Genomic DNA, 14,262 nt, shown 5'->3' on the forward strand with positions numbered 1-14,262 from the left:
TTCTACAGCGATGGGGCCAGTTGGTCACAGAATCCCTTGAAACCTTGACCCACACCAGTCTTTCCTAGTTGATGCTGATGGCCTCACATGTTCCATCACAGCACCAGGTAACTTGGGTAACAGAAGCACAAGGTAAGTGTATTAGAAACACAGTTTGTGAATAGCAGTAATTCAGACATAGGGGTGGCTCTGCAGTTCTATTCTAAGTTTCCAGTCTGAATTATCATTTATCTGTACAGTAGATGTTTGAGTGGGTAGTTGGCCTGAGATGAATGTTGTCCAGGGACCTGCAGATGATGTTTCGGGAGCCTTAGTGTATCCTTAGCATCTGGATACTCTCCTTTCCAGCACAAGTGGCTTGTTTAAACTTCACTGATTCTCCCAAGAATAGGGATGTCTGGGCAATTTGTATTCTTGAGAACAGAACCACTTCCCTGTTATTATCACAAAATTACTAATAATGCAGAACTGGATCTGATGATAAGAATGCTCACAGTGGCTCTGTTTATGACAATAACATAAACCCGTGTTTATGTATAATTGTTGAGATAAAAATCTCTTCATAGTTCATGCAACAGCCACCCTACCTCCCCAGCCTTTCAATGTCATCCTGGAGAGCAACATCAGGCCTTTAAAAATCTCTCAAAGGCATCTTGAATGGCCTTGAAAATGATGGTCATGAGAAGACCCAGGAAGGAAAGGAATACATAGCTGTAAAATGTTAATAATAATAATAATAATAATAATAATAATAACAATAATAATTTCCAACACAATAGGAACCATTTTTTTTTTTTTTTTTTTTTTTTTTTTTTGGTTTTTGGAGACAGGGTTTCTCTGTATAGCCCTGGCTGTTCCTGGAACTCACTTTGTAGACCAGGCTAGCCTCGAACTCAGAAATCTGCCTGCCTCGGCCTCCCAAGTGCTGGGATTAAAGGCATGTACCACCACTGCCCGGCAGGAACCATCTTGAACAAGGGCAACCAGCCACAGTGGTGTGCTTCTCCAATGTTCCCACTTATAAGTGAGGAAAGTGCATGTGTGCTTCTAGGTGACAGTGGAGTGATCTGAGGAAGGGGTCTAGACCTGTGGTAATAATTTTGGTCTGAATTAAACCAATCCTAGGGTTTCATATTAGAAATTAATGTATATTATATATTCTCCCTAATAATTTATCCTTTAGTTGAATATTTATGAAGTTCAAAGTTATTACTATTAAATAAAATCGATGGCTCAAAATGATCCCTGTACTGTGGGCTCTAAGGAGACCGTGGGCTTCTGCCGAGCTATCCAGTACTCCAGTTTACAGCTTAAAGTTGAGTGTATTTTCTACTTTATTAAGCAGTCCTTGCGTTATGACTTATAAGTAGTACCTCGGATAATCCCTGAGAGAGTGCCAGCCCCTCTCTGAGAGGTTGGAGTGCTAGCTCTGTAGCTCATGGGGAGCAAAGAGGAGCCCCAGATGGATGAGGAGAAGGAAGGAGTGGCTGCTCTCAGGAGACGCTTGGGGGTAGCATGAAGCACCTGGGTTCCGGTGAGGGGAGATCTGCTCAGCTCGGTCCCGGCAAGAACATGGCCAACCCCACTGTAATCAGGCTTGGTTAGAGGCTATTCTGGGAGAGGAAGTTGTGCAGCCCAGATAAAACACGGGGGCTGATTGGTCACTCTAGCTGTAGCCATAGATGGGCGGAGCAGAAACAAGGCCTAATTTGGTGACATGGAGGCTGTCTTCTAGCGGGAGGAAGGCAGCCCATCATTTGGGTCCAGGGCAGAATTTCTCTCTTGGTGCCAGACACCACACTGGAACACTTAGGAGAGCTGGGCAGAGGAGACTGTGTGGATAGGCTGGTACTTAGTGGAGGAGTAGGTTCACACTCATCTCTTGTTTAAAAAAAATCAGAAATTCTTAACCTTCAGTGAAGAGCTTGGAAGACAGCCTCCCAACATGATTGACATGGAGCCCTTAGCTGTTTTGTGTAATTATTAAAAACAACCCATGCTATCGCCGGCTACTGTCTGGCTGCAGTGGTTTCCCTTCCTCCATGGCTACCTAACTTGCGGCTGTCTACCTAACTTCCTCGGTTTGATTGCCGCTGGGAAAACTGTTGTTTTCCCAGTCATCCAACCTCAGCAGCCAGCTGCTGCCAAACCACTCAGCACCCCCAAATTTCTGTGTCTAGCTGGGGTTACACTCTCACCAACCCACGCTCCGCTGAGGCTGGCTACCTTTTCCCTGGAGCTCAGTTGAGTCGCGTCAAAATGGAAAACGCCAGACAATCTTAGTTTAGAATCAATCAACAGATAACACGATCACTGGGCGAGGAATCTATCCTCCTAAACAAATTAACTATTCTATGTTAGAAATCTTCGGCTGGCAGATTCTGGTGGATTCTGCCACCAGATCTAACAGTGCCCGGTCCACATTTTACCTGCTTTCGCTGCCCTCGCAGTCTAAATCGAAGTGCCTTCCTCCTGTGTTCCCTCTTCCTCTCTCAGACCCGGAAGGCCCGCCTCCTCCTCGCCCAGTGATTGGCTTCTTGTCATCTTTATTATCCAATCAATTAGGGGAGAATTTTGCTACTATTCGCTGTCCTTGAACTTTTCTAGTTTTAGGATGGTGGCAGGACTGGGCCTGTGCCAGATTCTGGAGGCAAGGAGTCCTGTAGCCAGCAGAAAGGAGAAGAAAGGAAAGGATGGCAAAGACATAGCCGGAGGCAGAGAAGACAGAGGGAGACTCCAGCGAAGAGACAATGAAAAGAGTTACCCAGAAGTGGCTGTGTTTCAGGCAGATGTGTGGCACTGTACAGTGAGAAGCTGGCCTAACATTCAGTGCTGGTTCAACAAGATGATGCAAGGCAAGGTTTGGTTAAGAATAAAATTATTCAGGCATGGATAAGAGTCATTCGCTCAGGATCATCTTGAAGAGGCCAAGAGGGATGCGTGATTTCACACAGTTTCATAATTCATTACGGTGACCTGGTCTTCCAAGAGATGTGGGTGATTGTTATATGTTAAAACTCATGATACAGGATGCCACGAGCGTTCTGGACTGTGCTTTAAATTGTAATGTGCATATTTAAAACAGAAATATAAATATGGTATAAAAGTGTTCTATTCTGCCTCTAAATATCCTTGACATTTTTACTTAATTAAAAATAGGGGCTGGGATATAGCTCACTTGCTTAGCATGCATGAAGCTCTGGGTTTGATCCCAGCACCACATAAAACTGGGTGTAGTATGTAGAGAAAATCCCTTGTGTTCTGTATGGATGCGGCAGCTGTCAATTAAAGCTGATTGGCCTATAGCTGAGGCAGGAAATAGAAGGTGGGACATCTGCTAGGCAGTATGGATTCTGGGAAAGGGGTAGGTGGGGGAGGAGTCGGCCCGCAGAGAGGGGAGGGCAGTTGTACATAGCTAAGGACCAGGTAACTAACCATGTGGCAAAACTCAGATCAGAATAAATGGGATGTTAATTTATGAGATGGTTGGAGAACAGCCAAAACTTATGGCCAAGATGTTTGTTTATATATTTGATGTTGTTTCTGGAGCTTGGGGCAGGGAAGAAAACATGCATTTTGCAGTAGTGGTGCATGCCTGAAATCCCAGCATGGAGGAAGAGAAAGGATCAGAAGTTTGTCGTTTGCAGTTGCATAGAGAGTTCATGGCTAGCCTGGGATAAATGAGACCTTGTTGGAAAGACAAAAAAGGCAGGTGAAGTGGTAATTTTGAAGGTTCCTATTATGCACCAAACATATTCTGCTGGGTGTGCTTGCAGGCTTGTTTAGTACTTTCCACCATCCCTTTAGTCTTGGCAATGAGTTGAAATGACTTCTGTTCACTACCACCACCACCACCACCACCACCACCACCATCATCACCACTATCTCCATCATGATCACCTCCATTATAACCACCACCATCACCACCACCATCATCACCACCATTACCACCACCACCATCATCACCACCACCACTGTTATTACTGCCATAATTAACTGGTTTGACCTTCTGCTGGTAACACAGTTGTTGTGAGTTCATGTGTGCGACAGCCATGCCATGACCAGAGGACAGCATTTCACAGCACATCTTGCAGCTCTCCAATTCTTGTGATGTTCCCTGAGCCGTAGGGGAAGAAGTTGATGTAGATGTCCCATTAGCAGCTGAGTATCCATAGCCACTCATTCTTAGCACACTGAATCTCACTGAGGCTGAGAGCAGCACAAATCTATGGGTAAAGAAATAATATTCAGAACGCAGCTCAACAACACAACCATTCAGAAAAACACCAAAAGGGTTCTGCTTGGGTATATGACTTAATTGGGTGTCATATTTCTGATACGCTTAATTGTTTTTCCTGTTTCCATTACAGAGCCAGGGAACTAGCCTGACCACAAGAAACAGGGGCTTAGAAAGAGTTAAGGGAGAGGCCTCCTTACTCCTGGTGTCTGCTCCCAATAAATATAAATGGCACATAATATTTTATCAGTTTAATTTACCTTATGAAGTGGTAGCCTATTTTTTGAAATTCAGGGTCAAGACAGCTCTGTGATCTGGGTTTCTAGATCCTGGGCAGTAGCTGAGAGACCTCCCTAAATTTTGGTGAGACTCCTCTTATCCAGGGAGTATCATCCATTTTGGGGGACCATCTTTGTGTTGGATGAGAGTAGAAATCAGCATTTTGTAGTATTTCTCATCTCTCAGTCTCCTGTCCTGACTTTCATTTACTGGCCGAGTTACAGACAAAAACACTCTTGTTCTGGATATGGGAGGGGAGTGGTGGGGTGGAACTCGAATTCCGTGGAATCCGTAGCATTCTTTTGAATGTGGAGCACGTTTAAGGGATGCTGGGCAGCAAATGGGCTTGTCCACAGAAATTCTGTATCCTTGTACAACAGTCCCAAAGGCTGCTGTGAAAGGGTCCCATCACCTCTCCAGTCTGGTTTCCTGCTGGGAATCTTGTATCTATTTAAACCCAACTCTTATCAATCACTCTGCCCACGCTCCCGAATTCTTCTGATGTGCCTCCTGACTCTGCTTCCTAGTCCTTTTGACACTGAGCCTCTCTCTCTCTGGATGCTGACAAGCATCTGCTGATGGACTGGACCATAGCATTGTGAACCTGTGTGCAGGGAGCAATAGTGGGGAGCATCCTGGTGTGCCTCCCGTTTCCCGGGCATAGAGTTTGGGACCCACTCGTGGGGGGGACAAGGAGGACTTGAACATCGCAGATGGAGACAGGTGGACACCATTCTCTGCTAAGGCAAGAACAAGAATGTTTTCATATCCCCACCCCCTTTTTAATACAAGTCATTGGTTTAAAACAATTTCTGAGCCCAGTGGGGGCCCCAGTTTCTTGGCTTTGCTAACATCCCGAGGGGTAGGAGCACCATGAATTGACTCTACACATTCATTTAGCGGCTGGGTTTTCATACTGTGCCTGGGTTCTCAGTGGGATTGGCTTTAGTGTTAATAGTTAGGAACTGAAGGGAATCTTTAGGACTCATTTCCACTTCTCTTAGAAGAGCAGAGTTTATTCCTGTGGTTCCATCTTTTGTTTGCTGATGAAAGCGCAATATGTTCATGCTAATTGGATTTGTCTGTTTGGGAGTGTTTTCTGCTATCAAATGAATGCAAAAACCAACAACTATTATTTACAAGAGCTTCGAGCAGAAATATACTCCTCATGAATGAATATAAAGTTAATTTTGTTTGGAAACAGCAGAATTTTAATAGGAAAGACACAAATGTCTGTCAGCTCTTTGCCATCTGCATAGTGAAAGACCCCACCATCAGGCTTAGCAAGCTAGCTGCAGTAACGCCATTTTGCAAGGCATGAAAAAGTACCAGAGCTGAGTTCTCAAAAGTTACAAGAAAGTTCAGTTAAAGATTAACAGTTAAAGATTAAGGCTGAATAATACTGGGACAGGGGCCAAATATCGGTGGTCAAGCACCTGGGCCCCGGCTCAGGGCCAAGAACAGATGGCTCTCAGACGTCAGTGTTAGCAGAACTAGCTTCACTGATTTAAAAAAAATAGAGGTGCACAGTGCTCTGGCCACTCCTTGAACCTGTGTGTCTGCCAATGTTCTGACCAGGTGTGTGCCCATTGTTAAACCTTCATTAGACCCTTTCCTCGTACCCCTCCCATACCCATTTCTTGAAAATAGACATTGTTTAGAACTAAAAAGTCCCACCTCAGTTTCCCCAAATGACCGAGAAATACCCCAAGCCTTATTCGAACTAACCAACCAGCTCGCTTCTCGCTTCTGTAACCGCGCTTTTTGCTCCCCAGCCCCAGCCCTATAAAAAGGGTAAAAACTCCACACTCGGCGCGCCAGTCCTCCGATAGACTGCGTCGCCCGGGTACCCGTGTTCTCAATAAAGCCTCTTGCTGTTTGCATCCGAATCGTGGTCTCGCTGGTCCTTGAGAGGGTCTCCTCAGATTGATTGACTACCCACGTCGGGGGTCTTTCAATAGTTTCACAGGCATAAAGCACTCTAGTGTGTTGCTCCGAGCGTGGAGTTCTTAGGGTTTCAAGTGAGTCTCTACTGTCTAAAAGAGACAAATGTCTGTTTACTTGGGCTTTTTTGCAGAAACAAAGGGTTGGAAGACCAATCAGGCAGGAGGCCAGCACTACTCCAGATGTGGTCTGAGAATTGTAGTCTGGCAGCTGTGTGACTCACCCTGGAGGAGCTAGAAGACTTTAGAAATGGACTGAACCCTGAAAATTGCTACCACCACAGCCGTGCCCAACACATGACTTGTGGTTTTTGTTCTTGGGGGGAGGGTAATAGATGGTTCTAGATGGTTCTAGATGGTTCTAGATGGTTCTGGTAGCCAAGCTGCATGGCGAATCATGTGAGGTAAAAAAAAACATTAGAGCTTAAAAGCAGATGTCTTGGGCTCCTCAAAAGGGAGATGTTGTCTTCAAATTCTTCCAATATGTTTACTGTGACTACACCCAGAAGTCATTTAGATGTGTACCATATCCCCTGTGAGTAGCTGCAATCTAATTCAGGTTTCAGATGCATTTAGCACACTAAAAGCTTTATTATATTTTTTATTATTATTTTTGACCAAGTCTGGAAGGATGACTGCAAAAATGTAAGGCTTGATAGATTGGCCTTCCCCAAGTGGTCTGCAGACTTTTTAAAATGGTTCTGCCTTTTTGTCCCATATTCCGTGGCACAGGCATGCGTAGAGGCATTCATACAACTCTGGGATGCTCTTCCAGTGTTGCCCCAGCCCCCACCACCCTCCCTTTCTCTTCCTTCTGGTTCCTGGTAATCCCTCTGTTCCCTTAGATGCATCTGCTCCTGTTTTCTTATTAAGTATACATATGATTTTGTGTTTCCATCAAAAATCCAGAAACCACAAAAGTGACAAATCACTTAGTATTTGTCTTTCTGGGACAGATTTTTTTCTTTTTTCTTGGATATTATCTTTATTTACATTTCAAACGTTATCCCCTTCCCCTGTTCCCCCCCCTGGAAACCCCTTTATCCCATTTTCCCTCCCCCTGCTTCTGTGAGGGTGTTCCTTCACTCAACCACCCACTCCCACCTCCCCGCCCTCTATTCCCCTACACTGGGGTATCTATGGAGCTTTCATAGGACCAAGGACCTTTCCTGCTATTGATGCCTGACAAGGCCATCCTCTGCTACATATGCAGCTGGAGCCATGTGTACTCCTTTGTTGATGGCTCAGTCCCTGGGAGCTCTGGGGGATTTAATTCACTTCATATGACTATCTCCATTTCCTTTGTTCTTCTGAGTAGGTAAATGTTACAGTAAACCTAAATATGCCCCAGCAATGAAAACACAACATAGTTAATATGAATACATGCCATGTGCCTAGATTGGGCAGATCTACCACTACACTACCATCTTCCACATCTATGAGACCCCTTAGAACTTGCTGTTTCTTCAGGCCATGTACTTCTGCTCCGCTTCTCTTCTTTCTCCTCTGCGTCTTCTCTCTCTTCCATTTTCTCCTTCTTCTTTCTCTCAACCTTCTGCTCCACCTCCCCTTTATCTGCCCAATCATCAGCTCTCCTTTATTTTACAAATTAAGGTAGGAGTAGGTTTACAGGAAATCACCTGAATCCTGACTCTTTCCTTGTTCGCAGCCCCTCCTGGGAGAAGAGAATTAACATCAAATATAATTAGCCCCAAGGCTATCCACACCAGGTCGAGGAGATTAGGCTCAGTAGCTGAGGTCATGCTCTGTTCTTGCAGAGGACTAGAATTTGGTTCCCAACACTCATGTCCAGCAGCCGACAGCTACCTATAACTCTGGCTCCAGGGATCCATCACCAAGTACTGTATTTGTGTGCACATATACATATATAGACACATATATATACATAATAAAAAATAAAATTTCAGAACCATTCGGTTTTATGTGTATGAATTTGTATTATATATGTATGTTATGTTTCCTTTACCAATTTCTGAGTCACTGGGCAGGTTTGGCTCTGTAACTTAGTTTTCTGTGACTTGGGCTGCTATAAACATTGATGTGAAAGTGTCTTTCTTGCTAGTTGAGCTAGCATCCTTTGGGAATCTATCTTAGTTCTCAGTACTAAGAAGAACTATAGACCATACACAAACCTACAGAGATAGACAGGACACTGTTGAGTGATGAGTGGGCCATCAAGTCAATTAGAAAGGAAAATTTTAAGTTCCTAGAACTGAATGGGAACAGAGCATACCCTGTGTGTGTGGTGGTGGTGAAGGATGTAAATGTTGTCTGGGGTTCTCGATGAGACTTCACCTCAGGATCTTCAGCTCTAATTTCTTCACCACAGTGGGTCTGACTCTTGGTTGTGGGGCTTAGCTGTCCCAGCAGCTCAAGTCAGCTGCCCACATCCCTAGCTGCTTCATCAGAACTGACCACAGGGCTGCTTTCTAACACAAGCTGAACACAGGTGCTTCGAGGGACTAACAGCACACTGTCCTTGGTTGTGTGCTTCAAGTTCTATTTTCACGGACAGTGCCAGGCACCCATCACAAGGCACTCTTGGCAGTTGATTTCCCAGTATGCACTTGGATAAAGTAGTTGATGTGTTCGGCATATTTGGCTCATTTGCCTTGACGGTGCAGATAGCTGAATGGAGTTAACAATTGTGTCCACCTGTGGCTTTTTGGGTAGCTGTTGGGTGCAGGATAGGAAAATGTGCCTGGAATGGAAGTTGATCTATCCTCCTTTAAACCCGGCTTTTCTAGTTCTTCCCCCTTTTCATATAGAAAAATACAAAAAATTCCAAGTTCAATGCTGGAGTGGGCAGCCTACAGGCTTGCTTTCCACCAGCAGGCAGCCTGGAGGCCATTGCGTGCGCTTGCCTTGCATCCCCCAAGCAGACCTTCTCTCACACAGAGTGAGCATCCTGCTCTAATTTCTGTGGTGAAACGGAAACGAGGGTTCTTCCAAATTGCACAGATATAGCAGAATTTTAGCAAACCGGACGTGTAAAGCATCTTTATCCCAAAGCCACAGCCCCGGAGCTCCCGTATCTTCTCTGACGGAAATCTCTTGTATTTTAATTGCTGGATCAGTCAGGCCCTATCTGCTCATTCTTTACCCAGAGAAAGTCCTGCTTTGTCTGGCCAGTGGTCACTTGTTGCTTTTATTTTGTTTTTGACTCTCATGTTTTATTTTTAAGGTATTTCTTCTTTCTGTGGAGTCCTCGGTCCTAAAAGGGACATTTGTACCACACCCATTCCTCCTGAGACTCAGGGATCACCGTTGGGGAGGGGATGGACAGATTGTGACAGAGGTAGTATCCGACTGCTGCAAAGTAGCAGGTTTTTTTTTTCCTCCCCCCAAGCTGTTTTTAGGCTTTATTCTTTCGAGCTGAGTTTTGAGTATAGACAAGCTAGGCATACATTCTACCACTGAGGTACAGCTCCAACCACAGCAAATATTTTGGGAATTTAAACTCCATGCCATCTCAAAGTCATAATGTTGAAACAAAGCATCACAGTAGATATTTATGTGCGACAGATAAAGATGGATAATTATATTTTAAATGCTATGAAATGTTGATTTTATTATTAAGTGTCAGAAGAGGAGTACTCTGTAGGAAGAATGAGGTGGTCTGTGTAAAGAGCTTAGCAAAAGTTGGGTAGCAGTATCTATGGGCATTCTGGCATTCTTCCTAATAAAAGTTAAGGTTTGGAGGAAGGAAACGAAAGAGATAAGTGTGTGATCACATTATAATTTCAAAATAAAAAAAAATAACAAAGAAGATTGCAACATAATTTATTTAGGAATTAAAAAGAACTTTCAAAAAATTAAATAGAAACTTATTGTCAATTTTTCTGCTATGAAAATGTTTTGTACTTTTTCCCTTCAATTTTATGCTACATGTGAGAATTGTTCAATGTACTAGGTTGGCTTGAAACTTTTGGTCTGATGAATGCAAACATTTCTTTCTTTTTTTTTTCTCATCTCACAGATTACTTATGGGGACTCATATCCAATATATATAAAGAACTCAAGAAGATGGACTCCAGAAAATCAAATAGCCCTATAAAAAATGGGGTACAGATCTAAACAAAGAATTCTCAACTGAGGATACTGAATGGCTGAGAAACACCTGAAAAAATGTTCGACATTCTTAATCATCAGGGAAATGCAAATCAGAAAAACCCTGAGATTCCACCTCACACCAGTCAGAATGGCTAAGATCAAAAATTCAGGTGACAGCAGATGCTGGCGAGGATGTGGAGAAAGAGGAACACTCCTCCATTGTTGGTGGGACTGCAAGCTGGTACAACCACTCTGGAAATCAGTCTGGTGGTTCCTCAGAAAATTGGACATAGTATTACCAGAAGACCCAGCAATACCTCTCCTGGGCATATACCCAGATGATGTTCCAACTGGTAATAAGGACACATGCTCCACTATGTTCATAGAAGCCTTATTTATAATAGCCAGAAGCTGGAAAGAACCCAGAGGTCCCTCAACAGAGGAATGGATACAGAATATGTGGCACATTTACACAATGGAGTACTACTCAGCAATTAAAAACAATGAATTCATGAAACTCCTAGGCAAATGGATGGATCTGGAGGGCATCATCCTGAGTGAGGTAACCCAATCACAAAAGAACACACATGATATGCACTCACTGATAAGTGGATATTAACCCAGAAACTTAGACTACCCAAGATACAATTTGCAAAACACATGAAACTCAAGAAGAAGGAAGACCAAAGGGTGGATACTTCGTTCCTTCCTAGAATGGGGAACAAAATACCCATGAAAGGAGTTACAGAGACAAAGTTCGGAGCTGAGACAGAAGAAAGGACCATCCAGAGATTGCCCCACCCGGGGATCCATCCCATAAACAACCACCAAACACAGACACTATTGCATATGCCAGCAAGATTTTGCTGACAGGACCCTGATATAGCTATCTCTTGTGAGGCTATGCCAGTGCCTGGCAAATACAGAAGTGGATACTCACACTCATCTGTTTTTTTTTTTTTTTTTGTTGTTGTTTTGTTTTTTTCAAAATGGAAAGGCTGTTGCACATACGAACTGACAGCAGCTGCGACTGCATGCACCAGACCTGCACAAGATTGAGCCAGCCAGAATCCTAGCACAGGTCGGGGAGGGGATCATGAAGAGCCACTTCTCTGCCTGGGGAGCTACTGGAGATCGGTGACTACTTGGGGAGGGAGAGCTTCCCCCCCCCCCCCCCTGCTTTGGACACAGCCGCTGCTACGCGCCTATGATTTAGTGGATGTCCTGCACCTGCATACACACTGGTGGTACTATAAGGACTCGATTTTTTTTTTTTTAAGAGCACTTGAAGTCACGAGAGGAAGGTGGTTGTGGTGATATGGGAGGAGTTGGAAGGTCAGGTGTAGAGGGTTGGATTTGAACGAAACACCTTATATCCATGTATAAAATTCTCAAACAATAAAATAATTCTATGTAAAGACATTTACTCTTTGACAGTTTTTACTCATGTGTGTAATACAGATAGATTTGATCATGTATACCTCATTGCTCTCACACATCTTCCTCACACCCTAGCTGAATCCTTTTCTTTATTGTTGCTAAATTCATGTGTTCAAGTTCCCCCCATAGATATTACTCATTAAAATATTTGTTGATAAACATCTCCTTTTTCCTAGACTAGAACTGGCTGTGAAGAAGGTAGGACTCTCACTCATTATGGGTGTAACAGACCTCAAGGAGAGGTTATGGCTGCTGTCCTTGCCCACTCTCCCTCTTAGCAGCAATGTGGGGCTTGTGTGCTCGAAAACTCTTTCACACACAGACATTGTTCAGAAACCCACAGCTTCCCCCAGCCTGTGATCTGGTGTAACCATTCTTTTCCTTAATGGCTTCCTACATCTCATTCTCTTGTGATTTCTTGTGTATTGAACAAACAAGAGGAGAGGGCCCTGCTCGCGCTTTGAGGAAGCTGAAAGGCTTGTCACACCCATAGACAGGTGTTCATTTTGTCCTGCTACATAAGTCAGATGGACCATGTAACTTAAGCAGAAAGGGCCAGGGATTGATTCATAGAGGGTCTTATTGAAAACTGGCTAGAACTACAGAGCAGGGCCAAGCCTTTGTCCTACAAAGTACAGTAGACTAAGGTGAACACTAACCGGCTGCCAAAGATGAAACCAGCCAGTCAGGTGTCAAGCCAGAGCAAGGATGGATCTGGAGATCAGGACCTGGGTCTGCAGGTGTGCATCAAAGCTGGGAGAGGAACAGAGGGTAAGAGCCCAGTATATTTGCCTTTTATGCTCCAGCTCTGACAATGGTCTTAAGAAGATGTTTCCCCCGACTTCCAACTTCAGATTCAAATCGCAGTGCACTCAGTATCACTTTCTTCTCTATAGGATTAGCTGCGGGGTTTCTTTTTTTTTTAATTTTGTAATTATATTTGTGTACAGAAAACTTAGTGTACATTTAACCCAGTGTAGTGGCGAGTTCTTTAGCTTTTGCCCTTTCCAGCTTGGCAGTGCAAGCCACAGACTTAGGACCCAGGACGTTGCCTCTCCATTGGCGACGGATCTCGTCATATCTGTCATTATAATTGGTCCTAATAGCTTCCACCAGCTTAGCCAGAGCGCCCTTGTCTTCCAAGTTAACCTGGGTGAAGGCAACAGTGGTGCATGCCTTCCTGTGAACCAGGCACCCCAGCCTGGCCTTTCCCTTGATGATGCAGTAGGGCACCCCCATCTTTTGACACAGGGCAGGCTGGAAAACCACCTGCTCAATGGGGGTCTACGTCATGGGCAATCACCACCAGCTGAGCCTTCTTGTTCTTCACCAAGGTGGAGACTGTACTGACTCCTGCTCAGAGGATAGGTGCTGTTCCCTTTGCCAGCAGCTTTCTTCTCAGCACAGGACAGTAGCCTTTGCTTCTTCTCTTGCTTTGTCTCTGGCCTGTACTTGTGGGCAAGCTTAAGCAGCTGAATAGCTGTTTGCCTGTTCAGGGCCTGGGTAAACTGGTTAATGGCAGGAGGTATTCTGAACAGCTTACAGAGGATGGCTCTTTGCCTCTGCAGTCTGATGTAGCAGGGTCATTTGAGGAAGCGTGTTAGATCTCTTTTGGACTGATGTCCTGCCCAATGCCGAAGTTCTTGGGCCTTTTCTCAAACAAAGGATTGACCACCTTTTTGACCTCCTGTTTCTTGATGATGGCGGGGACTGGAGCCACCTTCTTGCCCTTGGCCTTCTTTCCTTTGGGCATCTTGCTCGGCTGGTGGAGAGAGTCAGGTGAGGGGTTTCTGACAAGGTGCTTATACCAGCTACTATCCACCGCACAGGGAGAGCTTAGTGTAATTCTGGAGGCAGGGAGGGAAGTTGTGTTGAAATTAGACTTTGCATTTTGTTAGGACCACAGTAAAACACAGGACCCAGGGAGTTATAAAACACATATATCGTGAAACAGTTCAGTTAGTGTTAAAATGTCAAGTTAAAATGTTAAGTCAGCAGATGGCTTGCTCTTCTTCCTGGTTCAGGGACAAAATTTCATAATGAGTATTGAGAGATTGATAGCTCTGCAACACCTCTGTTTTATTTCTTCATCTGGAGATGTGAGGCAGGTCTTTAAGTCAACTTTATAAGTATTTATCTGCATTTACTTGCTCTTCAGCCCCCTTCCCTGGATGTTTGACAGTGTAATAGCTCTGGGCTGGGGCCCTGGTATGACGTCATCCTGGCTCCTCTTCTCTTAGCTATCAAACTGTCAGGTGACATATTTGCTAATGGTTTTGTGAGAGAAGG

At 44.4% G+C, this 14,262-nt stretch overlaps 1 pseudogene; it reads right to left on the reverse strand.

The window, feature by feature from the left end:
• On the reverse strand, positions 12,898–13,745 carry Gm6167 (predicted gene 6167; annotated as a pseudogene).

This window comes from Mus musculus, chromosome 9, assembly GCF_000001635.26.
Source record: "Mus musculus strain C57BL/6J chromosome 9, GRCm38.p6 C57BL/6J".
Lineage (NCBI taxonomy): Eukaryota > Metazoa > Chordata > Mammalia > Rodentia > Muridae > Mus > Mus musculus.